Below are 6,615 nucleotides of genomic sequence, written 5' to 3'. Positions count from 1 at the left end.
TCGCCGGCCCCGGGGCTCGAACCCAGGACCTATTTGCTGTGAGGCGACAGCGCCAACCACTACACCACCGTGCCGCCCACTACAGGCTCAGTTTTGATTTATTCTCATGCAGGCATTTGCAACGATTAATATCCCTTGAGATCACACCTCAGCCCGGTAGATGGCGGTAATACACATCGATTGTTAACCGCCAATAAATCGACAGAAGAAGAAGAAGACGAATGACGTAAACAGCACTTCCGCATTACCAGACCCTGAGTTGTGAAACCTCGGTTTGTTTGAATGCGTTTAAACCATTTACACGTCCTTAATTATATCTGACTGTTTAGTTATGCTCAAGGCTTGAAAGAGGCGAGATACAGCAGGAGAGAAGAATATTGAAAAAAAAAATGGTTAAGGATTGTTTTCTTCCCGGACGTGGTGCTGATGGGAGTGGGCTCAGTTTCTTTTTCCTGAGGGGCGGAGCCAAGTAACTATTGCTGGGAAAACAAAGTTGGTGTAAATAAGGGAGGAAGCAGCGGATAACGGTAAGAAGATGTTTACATTACTTTAACTAGCGCTAAAATGAGCAGTGAGACAGCCCATGAGCCATTCCACCGAATCGGTGCCATTTCCGTCCCTAGAAAATTATATGTATAAATGCACATAAAAATATACTTTAAAATACATTTCCTTATTACGCAGAATGTCCTGCACATTGATCTGATTTCAAATTTAAGATATATAATTGTAAGGATTAATAAAAAACTACCTGAAACACTGAAAAATAGCATGTGTTACCTGTCCCTGCACTCTAACTTTATACTTAACTATGAAATATTATGATTAAAATCCTTCAGAAACAGTATTTCTTTTGCACTGTTGTGTGACTCCATATCCTATCCATGGTTTAAATATATTTTTTCATAAGAAATCCACAATATCTTAGTTAAAATACACATTTTAGTCGTGCCCCTGGGTTTTTACTCAGTCCTGTTACCCAAACATACCGTATTACCCCATCTGACAAATTTGGAAAATTCCATAAATCACATGCTCAACAGGAAATTACATCAGTTGTGTCGTCTGAAGGCCACGAGAAGACCAAAAGTTAGTTCTCTCATTTACTTTTCTGTATATTTGATGATTTTTTTTAACTTTGACTGATAAGGTCAGTGTCAACATACTGTCCTGTTACTTAAATTATTTCTTAGATGATATTTGTTTATTTTAAAAATACAGATTTTTGGTAAATCACTAGAATGTGCTAAGTGTGGTCATGCTATTAGTGATGATGCCATGTGGCTTAATTCCATGTATTAGCTAATCCTAGGCTAAAAACTCAGTCCTGTTACTTTCAGTCCTGTTACTCATATAAAGAGTATGCAGCCATCTTTGACTTCCAAACTTTGTAAAAAAAAAAAAAAAACGTAGCCTGAGGTTGACTAATACACATTTTGAATAGTTAAATATGTGTTATAATCAGTGTTGAAAAGATATAACAAATTAAGTTTAATTTGGGAGTGGTACAACAAGCAAATGGCACCCATTTGATGGAATGTCCCCCATGTTGGGATTAAAGGAAATGAAGTGGCTGACAACATTGCTAAGAAAATGCTGGAAAAAGAACATATAGGAATTAATATTTCAATGGGGAAGGGAGAAGCTAAATCTAAAATAAAAAACAGAAGTTCTACTTAAATGGCAAAATGAATGGAAGGTAGAATTCAATGCAAGGCATTATCATGAGATCCAGGAAAATGTTTGGGGGAAAAGGATAATATCAGGTCTCAACAGAAGGGAAGAGGTGGTATATAGTAGACTAAGATTGGGTCACACAGGCCTTAATGGCACTCTACAGTTAATAGGGAAGATTAATGGTTTATGTAGTGAATGTCATGTTCTAGAATATGTAGTTCATGTTTTATTTAATTGCAATAAATACACAGATAGCAATGGAGAGAAAGAGAGGCTGATAATGGAATAGAAAACATCCTTAAGGAAGAAGGAATGCAGAGAGATAGGATTACATCCCTATTTATTTTTCTTAATGATACAGGTTTAATTAAAAGGATCTAGGATCTTTTTTTTTTCTTAAACTTCAGATAGCCTTGATAGTCTGCTAAGTCCCTTTACACACTCCTGTACAGTAGGTGGCGGCAGGGGCGCCGCCAGAAATTTTGGGCCCCATGAAAGATTAGAATTTTGGGCCCCCCAACTTTGCCCACCCTCGTCACAATTGCACTATTGTCATTATTTGACACTTGATAGCCCATGGACCTTGAGTTTGTGACTTTATTACATTTTATGTATTAACCTACCAGGGACAAGTTTGATGCATTTAAATGAACTCCATACTCAGTAGCCTTACAAATGTTACCCATAAAAGACAGGAAACATCTTATTATAAATTTATTTCAAAGTGACACGGAGTGACATTTCAATTTGATCAATTACGTACGTATTTCTTCATATGTTGTAACCTCTATCCCTCTTTTATGTGTGCTGCGCTTTCTCCAGCTCCTCAATTTGAAACCAATGGTTTAGAATGTGTGAACATTCCACACACGTAACCATGTCAAACACTTGACTGGTGTTCGTTATTAGCAACACTTTAATCTAGCAAACTGTATATGGCGCTTGCTCATTAAAAACTTCAATCCTAAAGCATTTATGGGTTGTATTGCTGCTTACCTCCTTCTCCAAAGGGGGGGTTCAGTGGTTTGGTAGGGCGGAGGTCCCCCTGAGGCTGAATCTGTGCATATTTAGGGCACCCCATTAGTTATGAAACTGGTTATTAGCATTAGTTATTAGCACCAGCATAACGTAATATTTCATCTTGTTTATCACACAAGTCAGTTCAGTTATTAAAATGGAAAAAATGTCACTGTACAAACTGTAAAAGTGTTCTCTTGATAGGCTAATCCAACCACGTTCATACTGTTCATTTACCATTCGCTAATATTTTGAACACACATGAGAGATAGCTACCTTTCTTTGGGAAAAACTGAGTGACCAGTTGCCTGCCTCTCCGGTCCCTCTCAGCTTTCAGCTGCCTTTCTTTACGTTTTTGACAGCCACTCTTCATATTTAGCGATCATAGACTGTACGCACTCCACTGCTGGCTGGCTGCTGCACCGCGACACAGCAGCAAGTAGCGTTGCACTGATCAGCACACAGATTTAACGCATCGCGCTTCTACCAGAACTGGACCGCACCATTTCGCAAAAGGGGGAGGGTTAAATGACAATATGTTGAAGAACTCAAGAAATAGACAACCTTGTTCAATTAGCTCATTTTACCAGATGGAATATTGCATTGTTGTTATTTCAAAAGTCTTATTAAAATCATTAAAAGCATATTATCAGCCCCTTAAAGGGCCCCATGGCAGTGCTGGGCCCCTAGAATTGTTCTAACCTTTCCCCCCCTGGTGGTGCCCATGGGTGGCGGTATGCACCAAAGAGATGTGATCTGCCAATAAACCGAAGAAGAAGAACAGTGAGAGTTTATGGTTTGGCATAAACTTAAATGAAACGTCTATCTGACGTCTTCAGTGCCTACTAATAGATAGATAGATAACGAGCTTTTTCTGGTGTGGTTTGTAGATAAAACACACACATGGTCCTGAATCAAGGGCACTGCTAGAAATTTTGGGCACTATGAGAGAATATAATTCTCTCTCTCTCTCCCCCCCCCCCCCCCAAAAAAAAAAAAAAAAAAGAAAGCAACCCTTATTTTATCCAGAGGAAGTGTTATTAGAGCAGCGGCTACAATTATCGACACCTTAACGATTTTTTGGCCATTGAAAAAGTAGAAGAGACTTTCAATACATAAATTGTGCATTAATAGTTACTCTCACTTTCACTGGAAAAGAGTTGATTCCCGATTACTTAGCGTATCAGATCACGTGACACTGTTCCAAATGTATCGACACCTTTGTCCACAGTTATCGACTCACTCTCTCTGTCTCTCATATAGTAGCATGCAAAAGTTTGGGCACCCTTGCTGAAAATGTCTGTTACTGTGAATAGTTAAGTGAGCAGAAGATGAACTGATCACCAAAAGGCATAAGAGTAAAGGCAACACATTTCTTTAATATTTTCCACAAGATTACATTTTTATTTCCATCATTTACAGGTGTAAAATACCAAAAAATGAAAAGGACCTAAAGCAAAAGTTTGGGCACCTGACATAGTTAGTACCTAGTAACACCTCATTTGGCAAGTATCACAGCTTGTAAACACTTTTTGTAGCCAGCTAATAATCTTTCAGTTCTTACCTGAGGGATTTTTGTGCATTCGTCCTTGCAAAAGGCTTCCGGTTCTGCAAGTTTCTTGGGCTGTCTTGCATGCACTGCCCTTTTGAGATCTATCCACAGATTTTCAATGGTGTTTAGGTCAGGGGACTGTGAGGGCCCGGGCAAAACCTTCAGCTTGTGCCTCTTGAGGTATTCCATTGTAGATTTTGTGGTGCGTTTTGGATCATCGTCTTATTGTAGGACCCGTCCTCTTTTTAACTTCAACTTTTTTTTTTTTTACAGATGATGTGATGTTTGCTTCCAGAATTTGCTGGTATTTATTCGAATCCATGCTTCCCTCAACCAATGAAACATGCCCTGTGCCACTGGCTGCAACACAGCCCCAAAGCATGATCGATCCACACCCATGCTTTAGAGTTGGAGAGGTGTTCTTTTCCTGGAATTTGGCACCCTTTTTTTCTCCAAACATACCTTTGCACATTGTGGCCAAAAAAGTTCTATTTTGATTTCATCAGTTCACAGGACTTGTTTCCAAAATGCATCAGGCTTATTTATATGTTCATTTGCAAACTTCAGATGCTGAATTTTGTGGCTAGGACGCAGGAAAGGTTTTCTTCTGATGACTCTCTCATGAAGGTCAAGTCAAGTTTATTTGTATAGCGCTTTTAACATAAACATTGTCGCAAAGCAGTTTTACACAATTTGAACGACTTAAAACATGAGCTAATTTTATCCCTAATCTATCCCTAATGAGCAAGCCTGTGGCGACGGTGGCAAGGAAAAACTCCCTCAGACGACATGAGGAAGAAATCAAAAGGGAACCCATCCTCATTTGGGCAACAACAGACAGCACGACTATAATATCAGGGATGACAATTTTCCGCCGAATGGTGGAAATCCGCCGTTTTGAATTTCAATTTTATCATTTTTGTGTAACGTCTAAATCCGTAGAGAAAAGTTTTTTTGGGGGGGGGGGGGGGGGGGTTAGGTACCTAACTTTTATTGCTGCTACCGAGATTAGTGTCAAATCGTATCGAAACCACATGTCTCGCGAACAACGGAAGCTTCTATATCGAGTGTAACAATGAAAATAAAGGCCAATTTATGCTGACAACCCAGTCCTCGCAGACAGTGTCTGCGTAGCCCCCCCCACCTTCGCAGACGCTCTGCGCGCACCTCCCAAAAATTGTGACCACCGCAGAAGCCTCGCAGACAGCGCCGCAGACAAGAGGGCTCTGATTGGTCCACTCTACATCCGCCGTACACGCACTTCCGCTTCCCTACTTTCCCGGTTTGTTTTGTTTTCATGACCGGCATTTTTAAAAACACGAGCGAAGATGGAGCAGCATGAAGAGCGGTTGATTGAGGAAGTACGTAACTCCATAATGTGCATTGTAAATATGCCTGGGGCAGTCAGAGTAAGTTGTCTTTTTTCAATTAAACTTTAGATACTTACTTATTTTTATCATGTATTTTTCACACAATATACATGTAAAATGGCTAGAAAATAGGTAGAAGAGGCTAAAAAGGCTAAAGCTTCAGGGGGGCTCTGCCCCCCTGAACCCCCCATTCGGAGTTTCAGCTGAAATAAAATTTTCCTGTTGCCATCCCTGTAATATTAACAGTTTTAACAAGAAGTCAGTTTTGTTGATGTTATAAACTCTTCATTGATGGAAACTTGAGTGCAAAACTGTTCATGACAACCGCATTCCTAAAGTTAGCAAGTCAGCTGTAGTCCTTAGCCATAAAAGCATTACTGTAAGAGTCCAGAGCATCTTCCAAGTATGACTTTCACCGGTCATATTTGTTCAAGTGTCACTGCATAGTAGAACAGTGCACCACCACTCCAGGGTCTGCTAAATCTTTCTGAAGGTCTTTTGCAGTCAAACAGGGGTTTTTATTTGCCTTTCAAGCAATCCAACGAGCAGTTCTTTCAGAAAGTTTCCTTCATCTTCCAGACCTCACCTTGATCTCCACTGTTTCTGTTAACTGCCATTTCTTAATAACATTACGATCTGAGGAAACGGTTACCTGAAAACACTTTGCTATGTTCTTGTAGCCTTCTCCTGCTTTGTGAGCATCAATTATTTTATTATTCAGAATGCGATGGAGTTGCTTAGAGGAGCCCATGGCTGTTGATTTTAGGGACAAGTTTGAGGAGTCAGAGAATTTATACAGCTTTGAAATCTGCATCTGACCTTTCCTAATGAAGAATTTGAACAAGCCACAGCTCAATAAGCTAATTAAGGTCTCGAACCTTGGTAAAAGTTACCCGAGAACTCAAATGTATTGGGGTGCCCAAACTTTTGCATGGTGTTCCTTTTCTTTTTTCACTCTCCAATTGTACAGAATAAAAATAATACACAAATCCTGCATAA

At 39.8% G+C, this 6,615-nt stretch overlaps 1 protein-coding gene across 3 annotated transcripts in view; it reads left to right on the top strand.

Annotated features, from left to right (window-relative positions):
- The first annotated feature begins 218 nt into the window (after window positions 1-218).
- The window catches only part of LOC132896550 (complement factor H-like), a 51,053-nt gene continuing 44,656 nt past the window's right edge, over window positions 219-6,615 (top strand). For all 3 annotated transcript variants that reach the window (XM_060937463.1, XM_060937464.1, XM_060937465.1), the window contains exon 1: window positions 219-527. The gene's annotated coding sequence lies outside the window, so the exon portion shown is untranslated. The remainder of the gene's footprint in view (window positions 528-6,615) is intronic.

Source organism: Neoarius graeffei, chromosome 13, assembly GCF_027579695.1.
Source record: "Neoarius graeffei isolate fNeoGra1 chromosome 13, fNeoGra1.pri, whole genome shotgun sequence".
NCBI classification, from domain to species: Eukaryota; Metazoa; Chordata; class Actinopteri; order Siluriformes; family Ariidae; genus Neoarius; species Neoarius graeffei.
The sequence above is the reverse complement of the archived record's forward strand: the minus strand, read 5'-3'. Positions and strand labels throughout refer to the sequence as shown.